Source organism: Perca fluviatilis, chromosome 24 (assembly GCF_010015445.1).
Source record: "Perca fluviatilis chromosome 24, GENO_Pfluv_1.0, whole genome shotgun sequence".
In the NCBI taxonomy this organism is placed as follows: Eukaryota; Metazoa; Chordata; class Actinopteri; order Perciformes; family Percidae; genus Perca; species Perca fluviatilis.
In genome coordinates, this window is record NC_053135.1 from 11,122,027 (window position 1) to 11,135,719 (window position 13,693).

Genomic DNA, 13,693 nt, shown 5'->3' on the forward strand with positions numbered 1-13,693 from the left:
CCCCCCCAAGGCCCAATAAACACAACACGACATCCCCGCCGCTGCTTCGGTTCCCATGAAAACAGGTTGCTCTCTTCTTGTCTGCGAGATCCTCTTTCATGTGACCTTTATTTCTTACACTTTAACAACGCGTTTTCAATTCCTCTGGGCTTCGTCCACTCCCACTCATGTGCAGCTACTTTATGTTACAAATTACAACCTTCAGTCAAATGCATTAGTGCTGCAACCTGCTAAATGAGATGAATGTATAACAGTGAAGGTACTGTATTTGCAAGGTGTTCAATCCCTATCACAAAGCAGCACATATACTGTGCCACGACTTGAAACGCACCTGACCAGTTTGTGTTAAGATGGAACATTTGCTTTGTGACAGGTTTTAAAATGGTGTGTTAAGCTATACAATTCAATTCAATTTTATTTATAGTATCAAATCATAACAAGACTTATCTCGAGACACTTTACAGATAGAGTAGGTCTAGACCACACTCTATAATTTACAAAGCCCCAACAATTCTAATAATTCCCCCAAGAGCAAGCAGTGCGACAGTGGCGAGGAAAAACTCCCTATTATTATTATATATATATATATATATATATATATATATATATATATATATATATATATATAGATATAGATATCTATATATATATTAGGATATGCGATATCAGAGTCAATGAACAGATCTAACAGTGGGGTTTCAGTACTTTCATTTGTTGTTAATTACTTTAAAACAGAGATAAGGACATACAAAGACTTTGGCTCCAACAGATGAAGTGACAGTTACTAGCTAATGACATTTAGAAGTCTCCTTGTAGTTTAGAAGGGTTTGACGTGCTGAATATGAAGCTACAGCCAGGAGACAGTTAGCTTAGCATAAAGACTGGCGGAACAGGTGGAACAGGTGAAAATTGCTAGCTCGGGACCCAAGGAAGCGCCAGTGTCGAGTGCAGCGGTGGAAGAAGTATTCAGATCCTTTACTTAAGTAAAAGTACTAAAACCACACTGTAAAAAAATACTCTGTTACAAATAAAAGTCCTGCATTGAAAATGTTACTTAAGCAAAAGTATGTAAAGTATCATTAGGAAAATGTACTTAACGTATTAAAAGTAAAAGTACTCAATGCAGAAAAATCCTCCCAATTTAGAAACTGGAAACCATCCAAACAGTTCTGTCAATCAATTACGTGTTTCATCGGCTAATCATTTCAGCCTTCAGACTTGTAGGCCTATATATTGTCGGGTAGTTTAATTTATAATAAAACATTGTATATTTATAAACTGTGTTTTGGGTGCAAAAATCTTAATTTGTAAAGTAACTAGTAAACAAAGATGTCAGATCAATGCAATGGAGTAAAAAATACCTGAAATGCGTACTTAAGTACAGTACTTGAGTAAATGTACTTATTTACACTCCACCACTGGTGAGGCCACGCAATCGGCACTAGTTATTAAAATACAACACATTCTGGATTGCAATGAGACGAAATATATAGCTTTAAAGCAATGTTTAGCTGCCAATGAGTCAATTTACATAAAAAACTTTGAACATTATGCTCTTAAGCTAACCGTTAAAATCTTCTTAGCCATAAAAGCATCCTAAGCTCTTGCTGCTGTCAGGAACACGCATCAGCATGTCCTTTCTATTGAAAGTAATGAGAAAAAAAAAGTAAGCCGTCTGCTTTGCAGAGAGCTTCCCGACATGCAGTCTTACTGTAGCTAGAAGCACCAGTTGTCCTATTTATCGGCACCGAGCCCGGCCTTACAATCCAACTAAAACATTTCACCCCTCTGGCTGCCAGGCGCTCCCTCTGCCGAGCCCTGACATGACATAAATGTGCAAAAGACAGAATCAATTTAGCGGCGCTCTTCCCGTCACCGTGCTAATTGATTAGCTTCTAATGGCTTCAGGTTGTCCACAAGCTGATCTGTCTGGTGGATGCAGGAATGTGAGAGGCTGCCAGGCAGTCGCTAACATTAGCCTATTGTTTCCATATCAGATGCTAAAGAGCCGATAGAGGTCGCATTGTGGGGAAACTTGAGGTTTGACTTGACCGCTATCTAATCTCATCACCCTTAGTTAGCTCGGTGGAATGTAAATGTGATGTTAAAAAGCTGTCTGTTTCTCACTGACTTAAAGACCCTTTTTACTTTTGTCAATTTTTGTTTTTTTTTTTTTTTTTTTTCCCCCCAAAAAAAACCAAAACCCCCCCCCCCCCCCCCCTTCCTTCCCCCCCCCCACAAAAAAAAAAAAAAAAGACTACATATCACTCCTCAAATACACTGTCAACAGTTTGTAGCCAGGGGCGTAGCACAAGATTCTGGACCCTGTACAAAGGCATTCTCTATGGGCCCCTCCCCGCATCCACAGCTATTCATTCTAGCATCTCTTTGGGCCTTCCTCACATGACGTCCCTGTATACTCACCCCCTACCCCCCCCCCCCCCACCCCCTCCCAGTCCGATGCCCCTGACTGTAGCTATATGAGTTGCATGGCTCCTCGGGCTTTGAGTGCTCTTATGTTTGGGAATATTTGTTATAGAAAGAGAGAGATCGAGGGTGGGCCTGTATCTGGGAAGTAACCCCACTCTGACCTATGAGAAGGAGAAGCTGGGGGAGGGTGGATGAAGCAGGAGAGTAAAGGGTTCTGTTCCTCCTGTTATTCCTCTGCTGTTTAGTCTCAACTTTCTCTCATCGGAGCCGAGGGCCAGATAATGTTCATAACAAGCGTCAACGTGGAGAAATACTCCTTCTTAATCAAATCGAAACCAGAGGGAGATTGAGGAGGGATTTACTCTGTTTGCTCTCGCTGGTGAATATTTTGGCTGCAGGAGTTTCATTTTACACATCCTCACACTCACAGCACTTTAGGCTTCATCCAGCTGCTTTTTATTAGAGTGAAATACTTAAAAAAGAATTAATTTTTTTCTGGAGGCCTTAAAGCAGCCTTTAGGGGAAATACCATCCAACCATCTTGTTCATCATAGATTTAGTTTTTCCGGGATGGCGGGGCGCTCAAATTCACAGCTGACATTCCCTCCTCTGTCACATCAGTTATTCCCGCCCACATCCAGCGCGTTCCAAAAAGTGCATCGGAATTGTGTAACAGATGGGATAAAACCTTGGTTTCCCCCGTGCCAATCTAAACATTTACATTCTCGTGAGAGCAATGTCTGAAGATGAGGCCTGTATGTGGGTTTTTCACTTCTTCTCTGATGTGGTCTAGCAGTTTTTTTTTTTTTATTGAACACTTGCTGCCTATAATGACACAAATCAGCTGTTGCTGGTGAGGCGAGACGAGCTTCTGTCATGGCGTTGCACCATTTCAGACATTTCAGCGAGGCAACAGGTCTTGTTGTTTGTTGTACAGTAAAAGGTGGTTGGTAGATGGATGGATGGATGGTGGGATATTTAGGGGCTTTTTTTTTTGATCAAGAGGTTTTGGTTTTGGTTATGTGGTGCCCTATTTTGCATTCACCAAACTGCAGATCTCTACTCTTAAAAACACAGCTTTAACGTAGCTATACAGTACATATGCCGTACTTTAGCGCAAAAAAAGAAAGGTAATAAAGACACGGTGAGTATTTAATTGTGGGTCTTGCTGCTGTCAAGATATTCTAATCAAAAGAAAATTTGAGAGATAATCCAAACAACAACAATGCCAAAACGTGCCCACCGAGGCCCGCTCCAATAAAGCCGTTACTTAACACTCATAACACATGAGCACTGACGCCATTATTGTTGTGCCCGTCTTGGCGGCGTGCCTACGCTGGGGTGCAGTGAGTTTTTTTGGGGGCCAAAATGGGGCATGGGGAACAATAGGGGCATGGGTGGCGTTTGGAGCTCGGCCCACGGTGCCAGTTGTGAGAGCAGGTCATGTGCCAGATCTGCAGACAAAGAGGGTGAGTCGGTGCTCATCTGGGCAGGGGTCCAGTCGAACTTGGATTGGCATGGTGGAGGTGGGGGGGGGCGAGGGAATGTAGGCACACGTCTGACTAAAGCCTTTATGTAGGGAGGGGGCCTCAACGGACAAAAAGACACAGGGACCGGCTGTTTCCCCCTGCAAAGACGGAGGGGCACTCAGGCATCTGGGATTCTATTCACCCAGCAACGGCTCAAATCCTGAAACTGAACGTTTGGGGGGAATTACAAGTACAAGCAGCATTAGCGCGTGCTCTTCACACATCAGCGTCTGTCTGCAAACGCATGGATCCTCATCACTCCTCTCTTCGTGTGTAACCTCTTCACATTATGTCCCTTTGGCTTGTTTTCATGGGAACTATCTACTGTTATAAACAAATGTGCTGCCCACAAACCTCCATAATTCATTAATGCGGACCTCATAACAACGCGGTTTCACCTTTGATACTCAGATGGAGGAAACTTGGCAGAACGGAGCGCAGCTGAGCCAAAGTCTTGCACCCAAAAACAGGAAGAGCAATCAGCTCCTTGACTTCCTCGTGCATCCACAACAGAATTATCACTCCAGTGGGGACAGAGGCCTTTAGAGCTGCTTTCTTTACACAAACCTCTTCCAATATTAGAAACTGAAGCCGGTTTCTTATTAAGACATATTCATCTGCTGACTCACGTACACAAACACTATTTGAATCCCCCAGGATTAACAGCCTTGATAACAGTCACTGACTGTTATTTAGGTCTCGATATCTTTATTGATTGGCTGTTGACCTAAATTGCTCACACAATCAGTGAGTCACAGTCTGGGAAGTTTGTTTGCTTTTCAATCATTGGTGACAGTTAAGTCATCTCTTTTGCAATTTGATTAAATCAATAGATAGCTGATCTAAAACATGCACCATGGCACAACAACACTTTCCCACTGCTAATCTAGACTTAACAAACAGTTTCAATTCAAAGTGAAAGCATCTTCCACATTGGCATATTCATCCCTAATGAGGGGAGCATCGATCCTCTCTAGATGAAAACATGACATGAGATATTTTTAGCGTTTAGCAGTATCAAACAGCCACATCATTTTCAGCCACGTATCCATGGCGAGGTTGCATGTCTGTTGCCATGGAGACAATATATAGACCGCTCTGACTTGAGCCACACATGATGGAACAGTTAATGATTGTATTAAGTGACTGAAAAAAAGTTGTTAAAGATTATACATCCGTTTGGCATTTTTAATAACAATGGAGGTGAAACTCTTATTTTTAATTTAATTTTCTTTATCATACAAACTAATTCGGAAACTTTGCCAACAAAAGCAGCAACTACAGTAATTACTGATATAGTGAGAGGAAGTAAAGTGCAGCCAGACTTCCCTTTTTTGGACAGAGCAAGCACACAAAAGGCCTTATTCATTTTTTTTTTTTTTTTCTTTCTAAAAAGCTGGAAAGGCATGCTGGGACATTCAGGAGGCCGACGAAGCCGAGCAGATTTTGGCGGCGACTGAGGCTCATTCCTCTACGTGGGGTAAAAAAAGCCTGGAGGATCCTGAAGCGGACTAAGACAAGAAGAATTGAACTTGCAATGCTGCGGGTTTGGATTCAACTCACCACGACCTTTGGCAGCATCAGACTGGATAAAAACCAAATCTGAAAAAAAAAAAACATCCAGACTGAGTGCGGGTTCGGCGGCTGAGACTCCAAATCAATTTAGCAAAATACTGCGACGATAACAACTCTCAGTCAGTTGATCCCTGCTGGGAAATTGGATTCAATTGCTGCCAACCACAGCGAGGTCAAAGGTCAGGCTCAGCGATCCAACCTGCAGCTTCCTCACAGAGGGCTCAAGGCATGGACATTGGTTTTTTTCAGTTTCAAAAAGCCATTTAGTAATATCTCCTTGTTTGTTTGTTTTTTGCATATTGTGTCATTGTCCAACATCCCTTTTCATTGCGATAACATTTGTGTTTTTCCAAAATAAAAGTTCTCAATGAGAGTATTCACTTCCTTTAGACAAAACAACATGTGGTCCAGAATTCCTCGGATGCCTGGAGAGACTGGTAAATTAAGGTTTAGCGCTGGGCACGTCTGTGTTAATGTCCTTGGCTGTGTCCCGGATTGTTGACAGCAAAGGCTGCAGCTGACCTCGAGCTCAACAAAATACACACCCAGGAATTTCGGCTCGGCTATTGTTTGACAAGAGAAAAAAGTAAAACCGATTGATTTTTTTTTGGGGTGGGGGTTTGCTTCCAAAAACATAGCAAAATGCCTTCATGGATATCCAACTTGCAGACGTTGCAGTGGCAAAATAAGCCACGAGATCAATGTGATCGTTATATTTCTATGCGCACACCCCCAGCGTCCTGTTCTCAGACGTTAAATCTTTAATGCATCTCAGGATGAGGCGAAACTTTTCCACTAACGAGGTGGAAAATCGGGTCTCTGGGTTTTAAAATCTCTTGGCATTCATGAGTGTTTGGGACTGTGGGCGTGAATGCAGGTGTATGTAAGTGTGTGTGGGATGCTTTATGTTGTATAATTATTCTCAGCACAGCACACCACAGAGTCGCCTTTCTTTTTCCCGACATACTGTGCATTGTTAAGGGTTCATAATGCATTCAGCTCAGACATGCCACATTTCAGTCCATCTTTGAACCCAAATATTTGTAACCATGCCTGTCTTCACTGAAAAAAGAGCCCTTTCTGTGCTAAAACAGAGGTTAACCGTGACCCTGATGAAAAACAACACATGAAGTTGCTATCTTATAAATAAATCGAAATTTTTTTGGGGGGGAAATACGCTCATTTGCGTTCTTGCTGAGCGTTAGATGAGAAAATTGACACCACTTTCATGTCTGTAAACTAAATATGAAGCTATAGCTATGAGATGGTTAGCTTAGCTTAGCATAAAAACCGCTAGCTCACGCTTAGTATAGTAACAACAGGACTCCAAACATGATATAATGTGTTAATTAGTTAGGTTTAGAGCTGCTGGACAGAACCAAGCTAGCTGTTTCCCCCCTACTTACAGTATTTATGCTAAGCTAAGCTAACTAAATGCTGGATGTGTAGCTTCATATTTAGTGCACAGACATGAGAGTGGTGTTAACCTGCATATTATCACAATTTCAAAATATTCCTTTAAAGCATCCTATTTTTTTGTCTACTTAATATGAAGTAGACAAACGTATAATTTTGAAGCTATAGCTCAGAGACAGTTAGCTTAGCCTTACATAAAGATTTGAAAAAGGGAAACAGCTAGCATGGCTCTTGTCATTTTTACACGTTTATATGATTAAACAAATAACATTTAAGACCACATCTCCCACTTAAACAAGGATTTAAGTGGGAGATGGTATCTTGTATACCAGATTAGCACAGCCGACGTTGTTTTTGGGTTAAACTATATCACTCATCATTAGCTTATGTGTGTCACATTCTTTTTGCAATTTTTTTCCCATCAATATATTTTCTCTAATGGAATTTCAGATAACCAAACAGCATATTCTCTAGATTTTGGGAATATACTTCATTGATAATGTTGATAATTACAGGGACTTTGCTTTGTGCATGCTCCCAACCTCTTGGACGGTGGCAGGAGTCCAGCTTCCTTGTTGTCTTACCTTGCCCTGTAAGTAAGTGTGCGGCTTTGTTATTGCTGACACAGCTTGGAGCAGACCTTGGCCCACTGTGACTCACTGTCGTTATCGCCGCTGGACGGACCTCGCCAACGGGAAATAGAAAATAAACACTGTGTCAAACAACTATGAGACGTGAGGTTAAGTGGATTATGGGTGCGGTGTTGACAAAACTGCGTGTGAGATAAAAACAATATTTACAGTAATACAACTCTCTGAGTATGTGCGTGTGCAACTCACACCACGTGACACTCGTTAAAGCTAATGGTGATTGTGTCCTGTGTGCATTTCAGACCCCGGCGACGGGTTGCGCAATAAAGCCCTTGAGCAACATTGTTTCAGCAAGTCTCATGTGACATACGCCATATGATGTAACACCATGAGGATGCTTTGCTGAAGCCCCGAAGAGAGGAAATGACATGAGGAGCAGCATGCTATAGGCGGTCTCGAATGCTATCTCGAGCAGCATGAGCATGTCATTAACCCTGGGGCGCTCAAAACAAAGATAATGAGCTGATAGATGGCAACAAGCACATATTACATCCTTTTACATGTGAAGAGAAGAACAGAGAAGTTGTGACACAAGAAACGTCCACTGAGAGACACCGTTCATTCCTGGTTTATTTTGCAAGCATCTGCATGAGGCAAACAGCCAGCGACTTCTCTTAATCACAGCATGATTAAAGAGCAATTTTATCAAGCACATGCTCAAGTCAGGACAATGTCCAAAACAGAATCATCAATCAGCGTTTGTGGGAACACAAACACTGGGTTTTAAAGGTGTCCTTGGGTATTTCACCTGCATATGCAGGACAGAAGCGTCAAGAACATTATAGAGAAGAACATGATAATAAATCAGTCTGATTCACAGATACTGCAAGCTGAGGCACATATGAGCATATTTTGAAATATCCATCCATTCATCAGTTTTTCACAACCTATCCGGGTGTGGCAACAGGCAAAACAAAGGTGCCCGCACATCAGGAACATCCGCCTTGTGTCTGTGTATATCTGTGTATCGCATTCTTTCAGTCCGAAGGTAAGAGTTTGAATGTATCTTCATGTTCTGGAAGGCACGGAAACTCTCCAGTTGCCTCCCTGTCAGCTTGACAAGATTTAAGCTGAATTGTCTATTTTACAAATATCAGTTGTGCTTCATGTGGCTGACGTTGGACGGTGATGGCATATGGCTATAAGTCCCTCAGAAGGATCGGGATATCAACTTGCCGGGCTCTGGCCTGCTCAGCTAGCCAGCTGGCCGGCCAAGTTTTCAAATGTAAACAGAGTAAACACAGTGGAAAAGATGGAGAAGATAAGCTCAAGCTAGCGTGACTATCTCTGCAGCCATCTCATGACTAGGAGTCGCTCATCAGGATCGGGAAATCAACCCGCCAGTCTCCTGCTGACTCTGCTAGCCTGGCCGCTGGAAGGTTTTCACATGTAAACATCAGAGTAAACGCAGACGAAAAAGGTAAGGATGGCTATCAGCCACGACCTATGGCTACAATTTTTCGAAATAAGCGGACAAGCTAAACCATCTCCGCGTCCATCTCCATCTCTACATCAGAGGTGGGCACCGAGGCAAGCGTGGAGGAAGTGAACGCTGAATGCGACTTCTCTGCTGGGCATCCTGCCGGCCAGTGTGCAGGCGTCGGACGGCGAGCCTCAGTGCCTGCATTGGTTTCCAGCGGGACGTCGGGAGCTGTGGTGTACTTTCGCCAATACTTTGCCGGACTCTTTATCTGTGCGTCTATCTGACGGCCACATCTCTGCTTAATGATGAATCATGCACAAGCTGAAGGAGCTGATGGGATTAACATTAGCCTGGCTCCGCCCTCCTACTTACTTCCGCTCAATTTTCTTTTTCCTTCAGCACTCCGTCTAGGTTTTGCGGTATATTCTTGGGTTTTCTCCGGACAAATCTTTGGCGGTCCAATAAGCGAACAGAGGGAGTGGCCGGGAACGATGACGTTGAGGTCGTGCGCTAGTTTGAGTTGTAGTTCCGTCATGGCGGCGGAGAAAGATGCGAGCGAAGCCATTCGGTCCGTTGTGGCAACGCTTCCGAATATCCAGAAGTTAAAGCCCGAGCAAGAACAATCTTTGCTGACTTTTGTCGGTGGCCATGATGTTGTGGCCCTCCTCCCCCACAGGGGGTTCGGGAAAAGTTAGATTTTCCAGCTCGCTCCGTTCGTGGTGAAGGAGTTGACTTAGGCGAACGCTACCGATGCTAAGCCCACGTCACGACCAAACGTTAGCGATTGGTTACGGCAGATCCAGAGTGGCTCTGGGCAGATCCAATAGTTTTAAACTTCAACAGAGTACCCGTCTTCAAGGAAGTTAACACTTGTCAATGGAGAGTGGCCAGACTCTCTGGACCAATGAAATGTCCCAGAGTCTGGTAGGACCAGGCATATATACATATCACTGGTTATATGATTTCATGTGACAAATTTTGAAATAAAATTGACTGATTGGTCAATTAATTGCGGAAGATAGTTTCCCAACCTTTGCTCTCGTGATGATGAAGAAAACCCAAATAAGGACATGACACGACTAAGCTTGTTATTAGCAAGGGGGCAGTAATTAAGCAGCTCCCTACTGGGACTACCAGGGTAATTAACGCTCATGATCAACATTCTTCCAGTGAGCTACTGGGCCTTGGAGAGTTTTTTTGGGCGCCACACACTCTTCTCAGGTTTCAATTTCATAAAGCAGAAAACAAACTTGATTTACTTCTACCGAGCTTCTTTTTAAACTCACAAAATATTCTGTAAATAAATGTCTGGTCCTTTTAGTCCGTCCAAAGCAGCGTGTGTCTCAATCTTATATTTTGAGAGATGTGAAAAGGGGAAGTTTTCTTTCTTCTTTTTTTTGCGAAGTACAGATAAAAGTCATGTTTTAAGGTTCAGGAAATGAGTGTTTTTTTTAGGGGGTGTTTTTTTGACAAGCATTACTTTGCATTTTGCACTTTGCAATTTTAAAATGTATTTCTAAATGGACTGCAAATCTTCCAGTTTATTACAAAAAAATCTAACCACAACATAGAAAGCACCACATGTGTTGCTATCAATGGATGTTAACTCTAATTTTGCAAAAGAGAAACCAAAAGTGCCAGGTGTCTGCAGCAGCAATATCATCTCCTGTGAGGAGGAGGAGGAGGAGGAGGAAGAGGAGATGCAGAGAGGGTGCCTGAGGCGAGGGAGGGAGGGAGGGAGGGTCTCGTCTGCGGCATGGCAGCCACCGCCTCTCCACTCGGAAAGAAAAAAATGTCAAGGCTGTCGCTCTGTATAAACCCACGGGGACAGCAGCCGCTGAGAGCTTCTCTGTGTTGTCGCACCTCGTGGACGCACCGAGGTGACTTCACGCGCACGCGTGGAGGCGAGTCGCACGCGCATCTGTTCATGGGCTCACGTGTGGTCGCACTCAAAGTCTCCTTTGTTCACGCCGTCGGTCGTCACCTCCGAGTGGACACTTTTTGAGGCCCACCTCATCAAGTCACAATGAGTCGATTGGACACACTGGGATGCGCTTTGCTCTGATGTACATGGATCGATTCTGCGCAATGCGTTTGGCTAATGCATTTACAAGCGATATGAAGCACCATTTAGAGAGCATTGATCGGTGCTCATCTGGGGGGCCAGACTAATAGAGCATGTCTGGGATAATCAAACCCGAGCTATAGACAGGCAAGCTCAGCCTGCAGCTGCAACGTTAGGACCACGCCCCGCGCGCTCTGCCCCACTGATTCTTAACAAGCCAGCTGTACTTTTAATGCATCAGTTTGATGGTGCAATTAGCGGTCATACAACTGTTTAACCGAATTTTACCAATCCTCAGGTTGTGCTGTAATTACCATGTATGCAACAAGAGAGCTAGCACTGACATCTAGGTGGTTTGGAGCTGTTTGTGTGCTTCCTGTAGCTAACAGTGCACGTCTGCTCTGTCTTCCAGAAAGCGTTGGCTCACGCTGTGTGTTGTTGCTCTCCTCTATTTCACCGGACTTTGTGTGTCTTTGTTTCAGAAAAAAAAAAAAAAAAGTGCTATTAAAAGTTAGTTCCTGCTTCCCGGCTAACTCCGGATGCAGAACAGCACTTATCTGTAAACACATTGCACAAAGAGGACATGACTGGTGAAAAAAATGTTGAGGCCTGCCCAAAAACATATCAATGCGTCGTGTACTTAGCATGAGGATCAACATTAACAATGTATGTAATCCGGTACTTAAAAGGCCCAATGAGACAACTGAACAATTGTCCAATAAATTGAACCAGTGAACTTTGTTGAATAAACCCACTCCTCTGTTCAGTTTCATCATATCACTTATGCTTTGGCCTTAATCGTAATAACTGACAGGTCCACATTAGACAAGAATAAAGGAAATCAAGAAAAAAATAAAAAAGCAAACCATCTTCCAGGACTAATAGATAATATTAATGTTTTAAGTTCATTTAGCTCATTGACGCTGTCCAGTGAAATACATGTATTTGGATCTAGATAAACTAAAGAATTAAGTGTTCCTTTATGGCTATAATATAATATATAATATATTGAGGAAAAAATGCATTATGGCAACAACTAAAGACAGGGCTGTCCTGGAGATAGATGGTTTTTCATAGGACAATGATGGGAAAAAAAATACACAACTGCTTCTACGCTTACTGATTTGCTAAAATTGATTTCTTTTGCACTACTACCACCTAAGAAAATACAACCGCATTGTCCTGTATGTATGAAGAAATCATGGTATGCTATTCTGTTATGAGCACAATCGGGGGGAAAAAAAACCTAAAAATCATTCCTTTGCTTAGTTTAGGGTTAAATGTCATCCATAAGCCGGCGCGGGAGTCCCCGAGCACTTCGATAGCTGTATTTAATTACACTCTGAAGTCACATCCTATGAGCTTAAAATACACATGGCCCTCGAGCCTTGACACAAGGCTGCTCATACCACATATGCTTGTCATTGCCATGTGTCGATTGGACTCGATAACCTTTGACACGCGGCTGCAGAGAAGGAACAAATGTTGCATATTTGCAGGGTGCAGGTAATTTTGTGTGTGCGGTTTATTTTTCAGTCTGCTGACAGCTGAGATAGCCAGAGCTCAACAATGACACCACTCTAGAGAGAACTGGCTTGGACAGGAAACCATAATAATGATACAAAGATGCCGCTTTAAACAGGGTTTTTCCTGTTTAGTTCCCTATACTCTCTGTTTGTATCTCTGCAGCCAAAAGACACCCTAATGTTCAGGTGTTAAGACACATCCCCCCCGTCACTAGCGATGCCAAATCTAGCTCCTGGGTGTGTAGTTGCCATGGAAATCAGCAGACCCGGTGTTTGTCTCTGCCAGCGAGCGATAGGAAGATAATTGACTCAGTGGGCCGGCTCTGAGGAAAAGCAACCTGCAGATACTATTTACCACAGATAAGAGGAGGACACTTGGCGAATGAGCTGTACTACCGATACGTGGCCGCTCATTTATTTGATTGGAACCCAGTACTGCAGTACAGTGGAGCTTTCACTGTGGCACGTGTGCATTCTCTAAACATTAATCGATCAACCAACCAATCAGTCGATCCCTCGGTTAATCAGGACAGTTGCAAAGACGAGAGGCTGCAGGAGACAGATGGTCAAATATGTCTAAATGCAGAATGTGCTGCGTTCATAATCTCTTAACTATTCGACAAATGCCAGCAGGGAGGGTTTAATGACAAGTGCTTTCCCGGGGAGAGAACAGTCCCCACGAGGATAACAAGCATCCCACCGCCCAACCCCAGAAAGTGACTCAGCAGCAGCAGCAGCAGCAGCAGCTGTTGCCGTGGGTTACCAGGCACTGCACAGTGACTCCACCCAATCTGCCGCTCCACTTTCAATCCTCTGTCACTTTATTTTATTCTCTGGAAGCTGCCGTGCAGGCCTGCGCGGAGCCATGCAGCATGCAGAGGGGAGCCGAGGTGACGTGCTAATCCCATCTGAGGGAGGACCTGCGAGGCTTTGGCCTATAGGCTCCCTGCACTAGCCCCACTAACCTCCACATCTCCCCACCTCCTACCTCAACGCAGATTAATGCCCTATTAAGAGCACCTGATTTAACACCAATCCACTTACACGTAAGAGTTGCAGACTATAACCAGGCCTGAGAT